The sequence below is a fragment of the Sander lucioperca genome, chromosome 5 (genome assembly GCF_008315115.2).
Source record: "Sander lucioperca isolate FBNREF2018 chromosome 5, SLUC_FBN_1.2, whole genome shotgun sequence".
In the NCBI taxonomy this organism is placed as follows: Eukaryota; Metazoa; Chordata; class Actinopteri; order Perciformes; family Percidae; genus Sander; species Sander lucioperca.
The window spans coordinates 7268346-7289036 of NC_050177.1; the positions used below are offsets into that span (position 1 = coordinate 7268346).

General features: G+C 40.0%; 1 protein-coding gene across 3 annotated transcripts in view; it reads left to right on the forward strand.

Annotated features, from left to right (window-relative positions):
- The window catches only part of LOC116046568 (limbic system associated membrane protein), a 782424-nt gene that overhangs the window by 591709 nt on the left and 170024 nt on the right, over positions 1–20691 (forward strand). The window lies entirely within an intron of this gene.

A 20691-nucleotide genomic window follows, 5' to 3' on the forward strand; every position in this document is an offset into this window, starting at 1 on the left:
ACTTCATGAAAGTTGATAGTTTGACATTTTGGTCACCTAAAAATTTCTTCAGAGTTTAGTAGCACCTTGTTAACCAAGCTAGCTATCACTAGCATTAGCAGGTAACTTAAGGAAAAGTCTTGATTTTCAACGGCTCTGTGTACTGCTGTACATTCAGATGAATGGCGCCAGTACCTGATGGCCTGAGTGAAGAAACTCCTCCTCATCCTCTCTGTTTTTGCCTTGAGGCAGCAGTAGCGCCTCCCTGACCACAGCAGAGAGAAGAGTCTGCTGTTGGGGTAATAGAGGTCTTTTATGATCCTCTTCTGTACCTCGTGGTGTAAATATCTTGTATGGAAAGCCGTTTAAACATTAAATACATATCCACCATATGAGTTGACATCGGACAATGTGTTCAGCTGACCGCACCACCCTCTGTAGGGCCAGGTAGTCTCTCTTGGTGTTGTTCCCGAACCAGAAAAGTCAATTCACAGTTATTGTGTGAATTAATGAATGAATGTTATGAATGTATCATACAGCGTCAACAAGTAGTGTGTTAAGTTGTGATAGAATTGTCGCTGGGTTTCTGGACGTGATAAACTATTAAAATCACACTGGAGTGTTTCTATACTGGAGTGATTGGATGTATTGGTGTCAGTGTGTGTGCATCACTCTGTATGGATTTACCTTCATTTAAGACTAAAGAAACTATCAGTGCTGCGTAGAGATGGCCGATACCATTTTTTGCTTCCCAATACCGATTCTGATACCTGAACTTGCGTATCGGCCGATACCGAGTACCGATCCAATACCAGTGTGTCATATATTTTATTATGTTTTAACAACTGAATACTACTATCCCTGTATGGATGTGATATTATTTCTATCTTTGTTGTCGGTCTGGCTCAGGTTAAACTCTTTGTGAAACATGAACAAACACAAACAATGAATGCCATCTTTTATTATCCAGTTTGACAGTCAGTTATAACGGGAAAAGAACATAAATAAACTACTTTGACGTAGATTTTCTTTAGGGCTTTATTACGTGGTATCGGATCGGTGCATAAACTCCAGTACTTCCCAATACCGATACCAGCATTTTAGGCAGTATCGGAGCCGATACCGATACTGGCATCTCTAATGCTGCGTATAACCTTTGACCCTTACATTGTTTTTACCACTCCCTCTGTTTAAAATGTTATGTCATTAAAAAAAAAGATCATTACTTCACAATAAAACGCTGTTTGGGGCCAGAAATCTTCATTGGTGGAATTGATTCCAATAGGAGAGCAGTTCTTCATCTTTATCCTGCCCTGGGAGATAATTGTTAGACAATCTCATTATACTAGCTCATATTTCTAAGCATGCCCAGGTTCGGGTACAAATTATCCTTTTATTTTTTGCTGTGCTGCTAAACTAGCGCTCGCCACCGAAAGGGGAGTTGGAAGTTCACCAATTCATCAAAGTTTTTTATCAATTCCCTTGGTATCACTTCTTAATTGAGTGCTGCCGCCTGAGTGAACTAAGGCCGGCTCAGGATACAGCAGAAACAAGTTGAATGGACAATCAACCCTGCAAACCCAGGGACATGGAGTGTGAGGAAATTAACCTTCTTGTCACTATTGTGCCAAAACAAAACCTTCGCTGAAACTGTCATGCACTGCACTGAGCACCACATGCTGTAGTAGCTCATGTTTTAACTACAGGGCCAACCGAGGAATGGGCTTATTCATTATTTAGCCACGACTTAAACCCAGTTCCCCTGTCCCCAACATCAAATTTCTCGTTCTTTTAACATCTTGTTGCCAACAGAAAAAAACATCCAGCTGGCCTGCAACTTCAAATAAACTAATGGTGTTTTTTGATCCATAAACATCGTGTACTCGCCATCTGGCAAAACCCCACTTGGCCATGCTGGAGTTTACTCAGTTAAAACTGTCTGTGGTGTGAGATGTTGTCAAATCCGACTACTGGATCTTTTGTGCCTTTAGCGCACCTGTTCTGAAGAGCAGGTTACTTCTATTCAAAAAACTGAATATAAAATTGACACAAGATGTCACCACCCTGTGTGCTACTTGTGTTTGGTTGGTTTTGGCTGCGATAGAGGCTTTGACCCGCTGTTGCAACCTGCAAACATCAAATAAATCTACATTTCAATAACATGGGCTCCTTTATGACATCCAATATTGCATGTAATGTATTTATGGATTAGGGCTGCACAATATATCCTTTTTTTATCGTCATCACAATATTAACTGGCACAATATACACATTGCGAAAGGCTGCTTCATTTCAACAAGCAATTGGTTCAGTTTGTTGTATTTTAGCAGAATATTGAAAGCAGCAGAGAGGCAGAACTGAGTACCCTTTAATATATGTTTATTTATTGCAGTAATATTGTTATTGCGATATTCAACAATGTTATCGCATATGGCATATTTTGCTCATATCATGCAGCCCTATTATATATATATATATATATATATATATATATATATAGGTATATATATATATATATATATATATATATATATATATATATATATATATATATATATATATATAGGTGTATATATATATATATATAGGTATATTTAGCGTACCGTATATAAAGGTCCCAAGTACAGTTTCAGTACAGATGACATTTAACCCCTACAAGCTGGTTTATGGCAGCCCTACACACACACACACACACACACACACACACACACACACACACACACACACGCAAACACACCACCACTACAACCCGGTTCCGAGATTATAGTGACCTACATGTGGTGGATATTATTGAACTAGGTTACTGCTAATCAACTGCATGCCTATAAGTATAAGCATTGTAAGTGTGTGTGTGTGTGTGTGTGTGTGTGTGTGTGTGTGTGTGTGTGTATGTGTGTGTGTGTGCGTACATGTGCAAAGAGATAAGATTGATGAGTGCATATTGGTTGGTCAGCTTGTGTGTGTGTTTTTGTGAATGTGTGTTCCTGTTAAATAACCAGTACAGTGTCAATGGACAGCCCTTTAAAACTAGCTGTGGCTAACGAGCATGATTGTAAAAATATATGACCTACACAAGCTTTCTGGAAATGCCACCCCCTCTGGAAGATTAAAACATTAAACTTCCTTTTTGCTGGTTTCTCAAGACATCCTGTGTTAATCTGGATGCAGGCCATGTAGTCAGCACTCCAATTTTCAGCCACTCATGCATTGACCTTAGCACACACTTTTTAATTTAACCAAATATACAGTATATTGTATGGTACAGTCCAAGGCAGGCATGTAGATCCCAGTGCTGGTGCTTTAGCAACTAAAAAACTCATTACTGCTGGCCTAGATATTCACATTTACACCCTTTTCCTTCGATGTCATACACACACTTAAGCTCTACGTGCATCCACATGCAAATACATTTACAGCACATGCACAGATCTACTGTAAGTTCTCACGCAGAATCAAACTAGCTCCTTCACAGCCACCAAATACAGAAAGAAATTAACACTACACACCATGTTCACTGTATCTCTTCATCCGTCATAGTACAATCCAATTAAACATGCATTTCTTTCAACTCCGAGCTGTTTTGCACTAATGAAAGGCTAATGGTCTGCTGCTGCTTGAGTGGATTGCAGAGCCTCTTCACACTCTAAATCTTGTTTTCCATGAGCTGTGATTGCTTTGACATTGTGGTTGTATGACAGAGTGGTTGTCAGCATGCCTGTATGATGAATAGAAAAATATTGCTCTTTGGAGGGATGGAATGAGATGCATTCAGATGCCTGATATAAATAGTGTGCTGTTAAACCTTGCCACAGTGGTGATTGTCAGGGTTACTGGGCTTTTGACTGTGAGAGGCCTCATTCCCCCATTTCTCTCTCTACTCAACCTACATCCATGTGCTTCCTTATCCTTGCTTAGGGTTTCCTATTTTCTTTTGCTCTGATTTTAGTTATTTAAAGGAGCTAACTTTATTTGAAACTCAAATTACTGAGAAATCATGGTTGAGTGAAGAGGGTTTATACTGTCTGTGTGTAGTGGGGGTGGTGGGATGAGGCTGGTGTCTAATTCTATTCCCAACGCTCTGAATATTGCTCTCAGTAAACATTGCCTATTGAAATTTCAAAGGGTTTATCACCACTCAGTAGCAGAGCACTGCTCATGGATTTGAATGTTAATGTGTTACTCTATTGGCCACACCCACTCAGTGATGTCATAGCAGGGGTTTTCCATCAAATGTTAAAGTTGGGATTCTTAAGATTTCAGTTGATTTGGTGACACTCGTGGTGACACACTTTTTCAGAAATGCAGTGAGAGAGCAACTGGTGTACATGTAAGTGAGATAAAATCACAACAGTACTACTGGATTACATGCTATTTCCTTTCCTGTGAATCCCTTGTGTGTGTGTGTGAAGGCAATCTGAGTACAGCACAAGAACAGCGGACTTTGCCACTATCAATGAAAATATTACGAAGAAAGATCATTACTGAATGTTAATATATTGGTGAAAATATGGTGACCATAAATAGTTACAAAAACAGGGTTTGGTTCATGAAAATCTTTTTATATTAAAGGGAAACTTTAAGCATCAGAGTAAGTATGCAAGTTTTTGCAAGTACTGCTGCATATGTGAAAAAAGTTGTAAAGTGTGTAAAGCCTTTTGTTGTTACTCAAGACTACATTAACTGCTACTAGCATAACACACCTGTATCTCCAATCGTTGCATTGTGGGTAATTTAGGCAACAGCTTTTGGCAATGAAGAAGAATGAAAAAGACAATATCTCTGTGTCCATCTGCTGCGTCAGTCAGTGTGAGTCTGAAAGTGTAATGGGAGTGGAATGCTACATTGGTACCTTTTTAAGGCAAAGTACCCTCTTTGAAATCACTATTTGTGTTGTGGACAGAACGCAACATGCTTAAACACCATTGATTTACCCTTTAAACTTATACAATACTGTAGATCTTAACAGGCAATACACATGCAAATGAGAATTTGAAGTGAATATAGTTGATTACCTGAGGTTAAATCTAAATTACGATCCAATGAACATCGAGTTTTACATGCAATACAGCTTGACAAATAAGATTAACCGCTTGTAGACAAACAGGCTTGTCAATAGCTTGTTATTTATATCTTTCACAATCGAGGCTAAGAAGGACTCCAACCAGTTATCTGTGTTTTCATTTTTGTTCTCATCAATTCATTTGTGTAAATTGTGAAGCTGTTTGGAGGTGTGAGAAGTAGTGATTATGTCTAACCTTCTGATCAAGAGTTAACCATTTTCTCTCTGTGCACCTTAACTTTCTTAGGATGTGCTGTTATTCAAAAAGAACAAAGTGTTCAGCCCTACTACGATATCTCCCATAGCAACTGATAGTTTCAGACATGACAATGTTATGGTAAAGGTTGACGTTATAAGAGGATAAGTGACCTGGGAGGCAAACACGTGTATGGGAGAATACACAATGGCACTGCCATGCGTGAAAGAAAGGGACACACCCACATAAACACACACATCAACTGCATTTAGACAGAATATTAAGTTTTTTAGGTCAATTTCTTTCAACGTTTTCTTATAATAGGTATTGTCCTTTAACCATACCAGCATTTCCTCTAGGATTTTTTTTAGTAGCAGGGAGAAAAATTAGGGTTAAGGTTAACTGAAGGTTTCCTGATCCCGGACCACCCGACTCCCCACCAGATCACCACACTGTTGCTGCGGTTACACAGGTTCGACCCAGTGCTGCCGCTGGACACCAGGCCGCTGTGACCCCAGGCCGCTGTGACCCCAGGCCGCTGTGACCCCCCTGTGCTTGGGTTTGCGCTCGCTAAATTTTTGTTGCTACAGCTGCTAAAAGAAGGTCCGTCGCCAGAGCTGCCCAGAGCAGACGGAAGACCAGGTATATAGGCCTGTACTGAATACCATTTTTTGAGCTTCGAAGCTTCGGTGCTTTTCAACAGAAAATATTCGAAGCTTGGGCAGTGGCAGCAGCGGCCGGGGAAACCACCATTCCAATAATTGGCTGAGATGGTCGACATAGCACTGCATAAATTAGCCAGCAGCTAGCAGACATTTAGCAAGCAGCTTAATACCAACAAACACCACAGTGAATAGCAGCCTGCATGCACATTTAAAAAAAAAAAAAAATGAATGTTCAAATCCCAAAATTAAAAATCGAAACCTACTCATTCGAATATTCGGCTCCAGCCCTATGGGTGTGCTACCCACCTAATTATTTGTGGTCTGATAAACAGTAAATTCATCAAATTAAGTGCCCATATCGCTATTTTCCAAGCTACTGTAGCTGTCATATTTTGCAGGACATGCATGTGCACGGTTTCAATGGGAACGCTACAAATCTGTTGAGGCTTCCGTCCGTTTGTCTGCCTGAGGAGAAAATGCTGTACTCACGTTGTTGTGTATTTTGTTGTCATGGCTTTGCTAGTAATTGACATTCTATCACTGTTCCAGTTGCTGATCCTTAAAGTGGAGAGAGACTCCACAATGTCATGTAAAAAATGCTCCTGCAAAATGTATGTAACGGAAACTCCACACATACAAACACACTGTTTTACCAATGTAGGGGAACAAATATTGAGGTTTTAAAAGATTTGCTAATGAGCTCATTAGTCAGATGCCACTGACTATTTCTAAGTGCAGGATACATACAAGCAAATGGGAGCAGAGCACATATGGATATTAACTTCACTTGCAGAGAGCACTTCTCCTTGTTGCAGATTGTGCAGAGAGCTCTCTTTTATTTTTTTCAATGTGCAGTGTTACTTGATATCTGTGGGCAAATGGGGTATAATTAATTGAAGTTTAAAAATAAACAACAATTAGGGGAAACTTTAATTTCAAGCTTTGCAGGCCACACGGGAATATACCACTGAAGATACAACTTCACAGGTACTGATTTAATATGCATGCACACACAAACACACACGCTCGCACGCATGCACGCACGCACACACGTACCCACATAAGGTTGGCAAACTGAAACGTACTACTAACCACCCACCTTGAGTACTTACTGCATGAACAGTTCTAAAGCATCAACAGGGCCTCATATCATCTATCCAATCTGTTTTTCACACCAGTCGAGAGAAGAAGAGATAAATTGCTTAATTACAGTACAATTACTAACATGGGAAAATGACATGGTGATAATGAAAAATGTATCATGCATTGAACATATAAAGGACAGTTAGGAGACGTAGGGCTTTTGATGGTCTTTTTACTGCAGTTTTTCTCGCAAAATCTGTAAATCGGAGTCTCACACTGGGTGACTGTGCGACGTGCCTTTCAAGAGGAATCCTAATTAGCTGCTGTTGTAAATGTGCGCCTTCTCCTGTCATTCCAGCCGTACATAGTTCGTCTTTGACTGTGGCACCGTGTGATATAGCTCAGGTTGATCTTGAGGAAAAAACAATATCGAACATCTTGCCGAGACAGAGTTCACTGCTTTAAAGAACCCTGGAAAAGAAAAAAATCTGGAGATTTGCAAAAATAGCTTCAGTATAATGCTTCCCCCCTTCTGCTAAGCATATGTGCAGGTCTTTAAGTACTTGCTAAGTTTTCCTGTCTTACCTGATGTGTGCTGCTCCACTGAACTACTGCAAGTCCTATCTCTGGTGGATTAAGTTTTGCAGAGGAAGAAAAACTGAGCTATTCTGAAAGACTAAAAACTGCAACAGGAGCTTGTTGTGTTTTTATTCCATGTAGATCGAGGTATGGATGACATGTCCATAATTACCTATGAAAAGAAATGACGGTCACAAGATACAGCCCAAATGTGCTTTTAAGGTTAATGTCTAATTAAATGATTCAATTTAAGTTCCTAATGCATCCATTGTTTGTTGAATATTATTCAGTTTTTGGTTAAATTATGTGATGTGATGATTGACATTGTATTTGTACTACAAACATGTAAGCTACTTCATTTAGTTGTCTCTTCACATAATCATCTATATCGTTACTGATAAATAATGGATATTCATTGTTTTTCATACATTCATACATTCACTATTATATCCCTTGTATTGTGCATAGTATATATTAGACTACTCATCCACATTGTATAGGTTGTCTCCAGTGTGTCTACAGCTACTTAGTATTTCATATATTCATTTTCCTCAGCAAGCAAAGAAAATGATTCACTGCTCAAGATGCAACAGATCTAATCGATGGAGACGTGAGTGATTGTGAAGGGTGTGCAAGCTCTGAGGGTGATGGTGGTAATGAAACAGGTTTTGAGAGATGGCAGATGAATTGGTTTGTGACACATCTAATGGTGTCAATGAAGATCTTGACTTCATCCCGCTGATTGGCTACATGCACAAACACACTCAGTATCTCTCTGTCGCAGACACAGTCAATTTAGATTAAACCTGTTAATATATGACTCTTCGACTTTGAAAACACACCTCTCATGGGACTTAATGAATTTTGCATTGCATGAATGTTTTATTGAATTCTATCACAGACTGAAAAGCCAGTGTGACACCACTCAGCACATGTTGGTAAAACTTTGTGGTCTTTAACATTGACAGCCCACCATTTGCACTTTAATCTTGCTAACATTACATGGCCATGTTGACCTGCAAGAAGCGCCCAATGTCTGTTTACATTTCCATGCAGGGAATTAGTTAATTGGATAGTAGATATAGAGCATTAGAGAGACACTAGATTCAACAAGTAGACTGAAACTAACTAATTGGATCAACTTGAGCTGAAGTATTAGGCTTCTTTGACAGTGGCTGATGCAGCTTTCATTATTTATAAGAGAAGGTTGACGCATTACAGTTTCTGATTCTGGGGAGGATGCTTTTCTTATCTCTGTCACACTGTTTGATTCAATATCAATTGTTTTGTCTTTTGTATTATGGAGTTCAGCAAAACCACAAAACCACGAAAGTCACAACATTGAAGAAGGAGGTACAGTAACTGCACAATTATGCCAGTAATAATTGTTTAATAATTTGTTGACACCAGTTAAACAATTTCTACTTGCAGAGGGCAATACATGTTACTATTGAATGTACCTGGCATGCAGTTACAGTTAACGGTTAAGAAATTGACAAATAATTACGTATTACTATTATTTCACAGGCTGCTGCTACTTATATTCCAACTACTACACGTACTACTACTACTATATATCTGACAATTACAACCAGTCCTACAGCTACCAGTAACCACCACTTCATTCTACATACAGCTCTCTGCTCTTTGCCTTTATATCAAGGTCTGTCTTCATATATAGCAAGAAATGTGCAGTTATTGGTGCACATTTTATAGCTTCATAACTAGAGGTCGACCGATATGGTTTTTCTCTGGCCGATGCCGATCTTTAGAAATCACGGTCAGCCGATGTGCTTGTTTTTAAACCTCTATTTGAAAGATAAAATGTAACACCAATATACACAGAATTTCTCAACAAAAACATTTATTGAACACTTCACCAATCTACACTGTATAGGCTACTTCAATTAAAAATGTATAATGTAAAAACATATGCCTACTGTATATTGTATAAATAATGTATGAAAAAGATATTAAATAAACTAAACAGGTAAGAAGAAAATAAACTTTGTCAAATAAACCTTTCAATGAAAAAATAAACTGTAGTGCACTTATCAGCATTTATTAAACTTCTGAGAATACAAATCTGCAAGCTTCACAGTGACATGTTATTATTAATCTCAACACTATTTCCTCCTAACTCCTGTTGAATCACATAAGACTAGGGCTATCTAAAGTCAGTTCTTGTTCACCTTGTTTGTTAGATCATTGTTCATTTGTTGAAGTGTTTTATCTGTGTTTTGGGGATCCTACTGTTACATGTCCTGTTGCACTCATTAGGATCTTATCTGAGCACATTTCTGTCATTCAAACAACTCTTAGTTGTAATTTAAAACTCGTCCAGCCAATTTAATAAAATTAAGGGTTTTATTCGTGCTCGAGTCCATAGATGCAGTTAATGGATAGCCTACAGGCACGGAGGACTGGACGGAAGAGTCTGTTAGCAACGATTAGCTCCGTTAGCGGTTAGCTCCAGTTAGCTCCGTTATAGGAGTGGATGAGACTGCCACGGACAGGGGTAACAACCAGACTCTGATAAATGACATTCGGGGAGCTTCCACAGCGGTGTGGCCGCGGTGTTTTGTACGGTTTTATTAGTACAGTTAATCCCAAGGCAAGAACACCAGCAACATGCTACTGCTAACGGTAGCGTCTGAACCTGAAGTGACTGTGCGAGACACATGGCAAGACTTCACAAGGGGAGGGGCTGGAGGCAGCTGGTCTGGGCGCGCTGTAAAAATTGTCGCCTATTCATGTTTTTAACACTAGGCTGCCCGCAGATGCGCCTGCTTATTAATCGGCTTGATATTGGCCGATGCCGATTATGTAAAAAAAATGCCAAAAATCGTCGACCTCTATTCATAACAGGTTTTCCTTTAATGTGCGGTGTTGTGCTTTTCACTAATGCACCTCAGGAGCTTGTGGCATAGTGTGCACACATCTAGGGGGGCACACTTATACTGCTCTCTGAGATGATTTCTCAAGGTTGTCGTTTATTTGTCTGTCTTGTCCGCCTGTCTATTGATAATGTATGTTGTTTCCCTTAGCAACAGATTAAAACCAGATATTGCAACAGTGCAGTTGTTGGTTTAGAGAAGAGACACACTAAAACTAAAATTAACTTTATGTGATTGTTTTATAAATTTGAAAGCATGTGGTTGACTAGAAGACATTTACATACAGCCCAATAATATTAACCTATTATATTTTCAAATGTCTGTTTTTCATTTCTTAACTATTTTGCAATGACCGTCGTCTCCCACCCTGTGGTGGATCCTGCAGAATGCAACAGATCTCAATCACATAATGAGTGTTTAAGGAAAAGGCAGGATGACTCTGACATAATTCCAAATTGAGGGGTCCTATTATGAAAGTATTCAGTGATTTAGTGCAGTACATTTGCCAACTATCTGAAGAGTTGCTCTTTGAAAATGAGTGTGAGGGAAACAAGCCACCATTTTTTTTTGCAAAACTGATTTCTTTAAAGGACAATTCCTGCGCAAAACGAACCTAGGGGTTATTAACAGATGTGTACCCACTCAATTGCTCTCTGGGACATGTTTTCATGCTAATCGAATGTGTTTGTAGCTTGAAAGAAGCTAGTGCGGACCGCTGATTAGCTTACAACGCTAGTATTCGGGGTAGAGTGCGGATCGGGCCGTATTTTTCTTTTCGAGCCTGGCCCGCGTCCGACAGAGCAGTAACCGACCCCGACCCGAGCCCGACAGGCATTAAGATATTTGTGTCTGAGCCCGACCCGAGCCCGACACAGTTAAAATCTAATTTTTTTCTCATACTAATGACAAATGTACGTTTCTTTGTGTGGAAAGCCTGCTTTTATTAAGCAACTGTAGGAAGGCATTCAAAAATGTCAAAAGATGAGCGCATCAGTGCACACGGGGCAACAAGCGCACGTTGATAAGAAAACCGACGTTATAAAATGAATAACTTAGGGGTTAAAATCCCGTTTCTGGTGAGCAAATGAATGAACTTGGCTTTCAGTCTGGGGTTTATTTCGGACACCGCACACACTGTGTACAAAACTTATTATTAACTTATTCCACCAACTCTGCTCCGGTCGCATCTACACGTCTGCTTCCTCTTTCTCTATCTCTCTTCTGCCCACTTTCCACACACACACACACACACACACACACATCCACACACATCCACACACACTGACCTCTCTTAAAGGAGCCGCAGCACCATTTTACAACAAATGCCTTATCGCGCTGATGTGACCGAGCCCGACCCGAACCCCAACTTCATTTCTAAATATCTGTTCGAACCCGGCCCGGCCTGTCGGATCCCGTCGGGTCCCGTCGAGCTCCGGTAGGGTATCCATCCTCTAATTCGGGGCATTGGGAAAGTAAAAGCAAATCGCTATTTATACCACTACAAAGGCTCAAAATATCACCAAACTTCAACAGTAGCATAGTGAGGGTCCCTAAATGTTAACCGAAGCATTGAGAACATTGTAAGTGTACAGACAGTTTATTGAACGAAGAGCTGCGGGAGCTCTGTGAAAGGGCTACGAGAGAGAGCTACCGGTATTCAATGCCGCAACACAGCCTCGTACTTCGGGAAACTGGTGGTGTACCTGCAGACATTGTGAAGCTATGGCCACCGAACAGGAGTGTCTGTGTTGTACGGAGTGGGACCTGTTGCGTCGTGACACCCAAGAGATGCAGTGTTTTGTACAGTCTGAAGATTTCCCCTCTCTGATAAACAGGGCTGTACTTGACATTTTTTTCCATGTCCTGAAAATAAATTGGAGAGGGCGACCCAGACCGGAGGGACCAGATGGACAGTTATCCTCTGAGTAAGTACACTAGACAAGTTATGCAGAGTGCGATTATTTCAGATATATTGAGCAAATTGCTTTTGATTTTAGTTTGCATCGCCAGCTGTAAGTCATGACTGGTTTTCAAGACGGCGGCTGCATGTACATGAACGTGAGTGTCTTTATAATCTATCTTTTCAATAAACTGTCTGTACACTTACAAAGTTCTCAATGCTTTGGTTAACATGTATGGACCCTCATTATGCTACCGTTGAAGTGTGGTGATATTTTGAGCCTTTTTAGTGGTACAAAATAGCGATTTGTTTTTACTTTCCCTGTGCCCCGAATACTAGTGTTGTAAGTTAATCAACGGTCCGCGCTAGCATCTTTCAAGCAACAAACACATTTGATTAGCATGAAAACATGTCCCAGAGAGCGACAGAGTGGGTACACATCTGTTAAGGTTTGTTTTGTTTTGTTTTGCGCCGGAATTGTCCTTTAAGATCAAAAATCTTTCATTAAGACACGCTTATGTAGTTTCTGTCATTCAATTTATCATGGAAAGAAAAGGTTAAAATTAACAAAAATGATATTTACAGTCAGACAACTCGAATGGCATAATTATTAAATAGAATGGAAATATGCTCGATGTAGATATTTATCGTGAAGGAACTAACTTGTGTCCTACAATCAAAGGCTACAGGTGGATGCTAGGGTGGATGTGGGGCTGATTAGTGAGCAACAGTAATGACTGGAAGCAGCATGATGAGCAACAGTGATTGCAACAGCAATGCAGGCATTAAACCAGCAATGTCAGTCAAAGAGTAAACTTAAAGTAATAATTAGATTATCTCCCTGTATTATTTCACCCCTTTACTAAGGAGGTGTTAAATGCGTGCTGTGATACATTTTACTTGTTGATTATGATTTGTGAAACATAGCATTCATATAGCATGTTATTTAGGAGTAGTACTCATGTTATTATCATATAATGTTTACAGTAACCTAGACTGAATCTCTTTACATGTAAGGTTTTTTTATATAGTAAGGCTGGAATAATGTGCAACTGGTCTACTACAGCTGGTGTTGTGCTGTATTACAGCACCTTTATGTAACTATGTGAAGATCTACATTAACGTACAGATGAACCTAGTTTATACTGCTCTTCTTCCTCTCACCCTCCTCATGCCTTCATCCTTCCTCTCCCTCTCTCTGTGATTCCCCAGAGGGTCTTTCGAATTTATGAAAATTGACTCTGCATCTCTTTGAGCAGATGCTCCTTCTTGGCAGCGAGAAGCGCTTCATTAGTTATTTAAATCAGAATAGCCCGGGACTGCATATGAGGTACTTAATTAATTTGATATATGATAAGAGAAAAATAGAGCCATTAGTGGGAAAACAAAAACACAGTGTCAGTGTTGGAGGATTCGCTCGGTCTCACTGTTGCAGCAGCATGTCTGGATGTCAGCAGGAGATATCAATGCATTGTTTTATAACCTTGAAAAATATATGCTGCCCCCAGTAAGCGCTGAATTCAATTCATACAGGTTTCATCTATTTGTCAAGCTATATATGCATATATATGGCCTTTGCCAATATACTGTATATAAATATCACATGTTCTGATGAAAATGCCATCCCAGTATGCAGCCCTGTCACAGAGTCTATATTTATGTTTGAATCATGAATTTTACATAGCAACCAGTGTCCTGACATGAATGTCACCCATCTTGATGGTGATGTATGACCACAGAGGGTTACGGGAAAACGGACCACAAACAGTATAGCAGTGTGTGTTTTAACATCTTGCATGTATGTCATTTCAACCAGTAAAATATACAGAACAGCCAATTCATTGTATTTAGAAGCCAAACTAATGATTCTCTGGGGTGCTTCATTTTACACACTGGTGAGAGAGTGGATGAATAGATGTGTTTTGGCAGCTGTTGAGATGAGTGGAGTTCCACATCAGAACGGGAACGGGAGCAGTAGGTGGCAGTTTATTACAGAGGCTAGGGGGCTGTGTGCATGTGTTCATGCATGTCAAAGCCAATCCTTCCGGGGCTCAGAGGCTAGAAAAACAGGACACAGAGGTGTGACAAACCTCCATCACACTCTTGGTCTCTCATCTCTCTCTTTCCTTCGCTCCTCAACTTCTCACAGCCATTCCATCTTCCACTCATTTCCCCAACCCTTGATTCTACCATACCCCCCCCCCCATTTGGCCTACTTGGGCCATTCCTCCATCCCTTTCTCTTCCGGTCCACTGAGAACATCACAATCTGTATTAAAGTGCAAGTTCCGGCTCCCAATTTGTTTTGCGCCATCCGCTGCCTTGCATTATGCGCTCCCACTTAACGTGTCATTTGTAACAATTTGTTGCTTGTTTATATGGAAATCACTATTCCGATTAGACTAAACGGCAAACAGCCGCGGCTGTCAATACTGTGGTCCCGGCTGAGTCCTGTGCCGGATCAGGCTGAGTTTTATGTCTTCATTTACCATAGTCCCCATGGCTCCTGGTGTCTTTTTTCGCCACCGGTGTTAAGCATGGAGTGATTGAGGGTATATCTGTGAGCACTTTCCTATCAAGGACAGTGTGTAGGGTGACATCCAGTTAGCATGTAAGTATAAAAGAGAATATTGGGGGATAAATGAGCAGTTCTGCAAGACAAACTTTTTTTGGTTCTTTGTCTACTGCTTTGTTTTTTCTACAATGCGTCATCTTTCACAAACGGATGACTAGGCTTAAAAAGCTAACACTCTGAGAGATATGGCCTCTGCAATTATACTCCCTTCCCTCAGATTAGTCTGCCTGCCGTTCTGTAATCCTTGTGGGTTATTATGAGCGGAGGAGCCTGGTGGAGAGGTTTTCGGTGATCAATCTTAAACCATGCTCTCTAATTTTCCACGGTCAGTGCTTCCATCCAGCCTGCCCTTGTCGCTTGGCTGCGCCAGCCAATTACGGCCGTAACTATGTCAGCTTATTACAGGACAGGCCTAGCCCTTGCCGCCATATTGACCTCGTGCGATAGGCCGGGCCTTCCAACCTCCAGGCTCCAATTAATTACTGCCATGCCCTTGTTAAGCATGCAAACCTAGAGTGTTGAATAAATAACACAATCACTGTACCTGTTTGTTATTATTTTCTTTTCACATGGATTAAGTTTAATTAAATTGAACACATGCGTGAACACTGGAGCATTATGACAGGTAATGAAGGCAAGATAATAGATTATTGGCAGGGATTTAAAAGTAGCAGATTCCTGGACTTTGTTCCCCATCTTTCCTGCTCTACTGTTTTTTTTACAGGCCCAATACAGACAACAATACCAGAAAATTGACATTCCCAGTGTGTATAAGAGTGTTTACTGTTGGCTAATAAGGATCAGATTATAAATGCTTGAAGTGAATTATATGTCCTGTCTTCAGCTCCCGCTCTCTCAATAAACTGTATAAAATGTAGCACAGCATGGACTTTCCACTTTTGTATTTTGCCAAAAAATGGGTTTTGAATTAATATGATGGATCTCTAATGAGAGCTAGACAGATTGCCGACCCGCAGGCACAGTGGACTCCCGAATTAGGACACACTGAGGAAGAAGAACGAGAGAGAGAGAGAGAGAGAGAGAGAGAGAGAGAGAGATGATGTGAGGAGTTCAGTGACAGTCAATGAGGCTATTATTGATTAGACAGTTCTATCATTAGCTGAATTAGTCCAAAGGTTGGCTTGTTGGGGCATATGGTTGGCTAGTGCACTGGGTCAGTTCATAGGCTGACCTAATTAACTCATTATAATTGTATCACTGTCATCAGCACATAACTAGCATTATATTTAACAACCAATTCTGACTTTTTAAAGAGTCGTATGTTGGAACAAAATATATCACCAACAAGCTTATGGTTCTATTTTTTTGGGGTATTTTAAGATATTACAACATCAAGTATGCTAAATAAAAGTGAGGTCCACTCCACTTTTTGGTAAATGGACTGCATTTATATAGCACTTTTCTACCTTAACGGACAAAGTGCTTTACAATTTTGCCTCTCATTCACCCATTTACATACACATTCATACACAGATGGTGGCGGAGCCGCCATGCAATGCGCTGGCCTGCCCATCAGGAGAAACTTCAGTGTCTTGCTTAAAGACTGTATTCCTGCATACTCACAACCAGGACCTTGGAGTAAAAAAAACCTTTGTTCAAGTGCAACGCTGCATTTTATTGTGTGAGCCAATTTTCTCCAACAACATCGACATTTCTCTCTTTGCCAATATTCTTTCTCCTTTTTGTCCTACAATTTGCTCTGCCCCTGACATCGTGGCTTTGGGGGACCAATTTGTTTGGCGATACTTTTTTTTTTACCAAAAGTGGAGACGAGTACTGTCAACCAATCTTTGATCTCCACTTCGAAACGTTTTGAGACTGAAAGGAAAATGAGAGAGGCAGATAAGTGAGAGCAGCATTAAGTTAAACATTTTGTGTTAAAAATGGTGTGCTTTTAAAGTGAATGTTACGAAAACAACAGGGCAGAATAGAGCTTGTCCTTCAAAAGTGACCGTGTTTCACTTGCAGGAGTCTCTTTAACACAACAAGCTTCAATGCTCGGCCCAGTGGACACTTATTGTATACAATGCTACATTTTGATTTTGTGTGAATATTATAAACATGAATAGTTTAGTTTATTTTTGTTATACAGTATAAGGAACAAAGCATAACAATTTGTGTGAATATGCAGTTGACAAAAGTATTATACATGTTAACACCAATCCATTTTAAAGCGTAACTCTCGCCAAAATGCAACCTTAGGGTTTTTGTGAATGTACATATATATATGTACATTCACAAAAACATAAACATATATATATATATAAATTAGTGATGTCAGTTAAACGCGTTATTAACGGCATTAACGCAAACCCATTTTAACGCCGTAATTTTTTTTATCGCGAGATTAACGTTCTTTTTGGCCTAGCAAACTTTGTAGTTTTTTTCACATGCTGTTGCAACAACTAGTAACGTTAGAAAAACTACAACACCACACCGGATCTAGCTAGACCGGAAACAAAACAATAGGCACGCCGCACACACTTGTTTGGGCTTGCGAGCCGGCCAAAGAGTAGTAGGCTAACGTTACGTTTTGAGTGGATGGCGAGCGCGAGACGCCGAAATGGATGCCAATAAGATTCTGAATGGAAAGTTTACTTTAAAAAAGTTGCCAAATGGTTCCATTGACAAGACCAAAGTGATCTGTGTGTTTTGTCGTTGTGAACTGAGCTATCATCGCAGCACAGTTAACTATGTGTGTTAACTAAGCAGTTAACTATGACATTAATGCGATTAATCACAATTAAATATTTTAATCGTTTGACAGCACTAATATATATATATATCTATATATATATATAAATATATATATACATATATAGATATATATATATATTATATATATATATATATATATATATATATATATATATATATATATATATATATATATATATATATATATATATATATATATATATATATATATATATATATACATATTTATAAGGGTGCTTTGCTGGCTCAGAAGTCATCCCCCTACTGTTGCAGTGAGTCAAGGAGTGGATGCACTGTTTGCTCTCATTATTTGACCCAGGCATTCCCACAGGCCTGGCCCTTTTGTCGGTGAAGAAAAAAGAGAGGTATCTCAATTCATCTAGGTCCAAGTTTTCTCTCAGTCTCTTTTTCACAAGACCCTCCCCTCCTTTGATGGCGCCTTCACTGTCCTCCCTCTCCATTAACTGTCGCTCTTTCTTTTTTCTCTCAATTTAACCTTTAACCCTATTCGCTCTCTCTGTCTCTCTTTTCCGCTTTTCACCCACCTTTTCAGACCAGCCGGCTCTGTTGTGTGTTTGTGGTTTATGTGTGGGAGAAAGAAGTAGAGACAGAAAGGGACGGCATGAAGGATGGCAGAGCCAGACCATTGTGGCGGAGGAGAGGGATGGAGGTGCCCAGGCCAATACAGACAGTAGGTTAAGTGGTTCCACGCTGTCCCACTGTCTGACCATCTTAGCGCCTGGCTGGACTCATTAAAGTTTCTTGTCCCAGCTGTGAAATAAAAGGCCATATCACTAAGGGACAATTTAGATCTGTGCTCAATCACATTCATTGCAGCTCCATCATTGGCTCTTTGTTCTCGTCTCAGCTCACAGCTGAGAGGATTATGAAGATGCCAACCAAAGAAAAACAATTAAAACTTTTGAAAACAGTCAACCATCTGATGGCTCCCCACCAAGTTCCATCTATTGTGTTAATCTTGAATGATGGCTTCAATCTCTGCCTTGTGTGTCATCTTTATATTTAAATTAATCTCCTACGTAGCCTTGGAGGCAGCAGTTAAAAAGACAAGGAAAACAAAAAGGAATCAGTGTCAACCTTGAAGCATAATCACTCTGACTCTATGTATCCACACGAGTAAGTGTTTCAGGGTTTAGCCACGGCCGTCGGCATAGTGATTCTGCTTTATAATTAGTGGCTAGCTGATTATAGCCTGCTTGACCCAGGCTATGGTTCCTCTCCTCTGGGAAGAAGGAGGAGCAGGGGAAGGAAGGGACTAATTGTTGGCTGGAGTGTGGATGCTGCATTGGTGGATGAATGAAGTGATTAATATGCAAGGAATGGAATGTCCTCCCCACGCAAAGCTAGAAAGAAATAGCGGAGGCTCATTCGCTGGGGGTGGGAATGTGTATGTGCGTTTGTGTGTATGTTGAAGAGGTGCCAGAGAAAGAGACCACAGTGAAGAGCCTTTGAGATACAAAGAATGCCTCTGTTGTAGCTAGAGAGGAGTATACACTGACTCACAACAACAACAACAACAATTACAACAGAGAACTGAAAGGCTTTCTTCAGGGTTAAACTGTGTGACGCAAATTGGGATGGGAATGTAATGAGCATAGGAGTTGGAGGTTGACTTTGGGCAGAATTTTAATTGGCTTGGCTGTTCACAATATGTTCCAAAATGGGATCACCTTCCATGGTGATATTAACTCCACATACACTTGGATGATGTGCCAAACAGATACACATTCAATCAAGTAACTGACTTGTTTCATCTGCCAGATAATACGATCAGACTCCAGAATATTGATGTCACCATCCAATGTCCTCAAATCCTTTTTTGTGCAGTTTGAGCTTACAACTTCATTTGTGTAGTAAAAGAAGTGCACACAGAAATTGAACAAGACACCCAGCGGATACTGTCCATCATCCACCATTGTAGAAACCGCTCTAATTTTAGGTATGAGGCTGTCATCTGCGTGAACCTTCCATCACTCTTTAATAATAATAATATAACTATGTCATGTTGATTCTGAATCAATATTTTTTTTCATTATATTGGAATAAAATTAAGTGGAATGAATGTGAAGCCAAATGAAAGAAAGACTAACAAGGTTTTCAAGGTTGCACATGAAAAAGAACAACGTGATCTAATTGAACAACATTGGGATGTTTGACATCATTCTCCTGATACAGCCTATGAATTTGGACATCTGTGGCTGTAAGTCAAGATGTAATTATGCAAGTGATTGTCTTTCCTGCGAGAGCAAACCGTGCGCTGAGTTTAATGGAAGTTTGTGGACAGAAATAAGGAATTAGTATGTTAGTTTTTTTTTTGTATTCTGTGTTTTTGTCATTTCTTCTGGCTTCTGTCTGGCTCACGCATGTAAACAAAGACAGAAACTCAGACATAAGACACAAGATAGTTATTTGCACACACACTTAAAGTCCTCCTTATCATACATACACAGCTGTACACATGCACACAGCCAAAGTGTGTTTCACTTTGCTGTGAGTTAAATATTTCTTTTTTCCCAGGAGGACAGGAAGGAAGGACAGCAATTGTATCACTGTTCATCTCTTTTCTGCTGAACCACATCCGCCAAGTTGTCTCTTTATCGAACCAATACAGTCAGTCAGCTCTGAAAGAAGCTATTCTTCATTTCCCTGCTGTACATTTGAATAATTTAGACACTGTACATGACTCCTGCAGCTTGCTGTAGAATCAGTGCTTTTGTTTCGATATACAGGCACTCCGGAATCAGCAGGAGGGGATGTGCCACTACAGTTATCAGCTATCAGCACATCAAATGAAAATCAAGACAGTTGCAGACATCAGTGTAAGCCCTGCAAAATCTCTAACTCTGCTTATGACAACATGCAAACAGTGTCAGACAGGCCCGTGCACTGTTATTGTGCGTCTTTGTGCATTTGACTTCACTACTATATAGATGCTTACATCAATAAGACGCCTCAGGCTCCTTCATGAATCTATACAAAAGACATTACAAAGTCAAAGA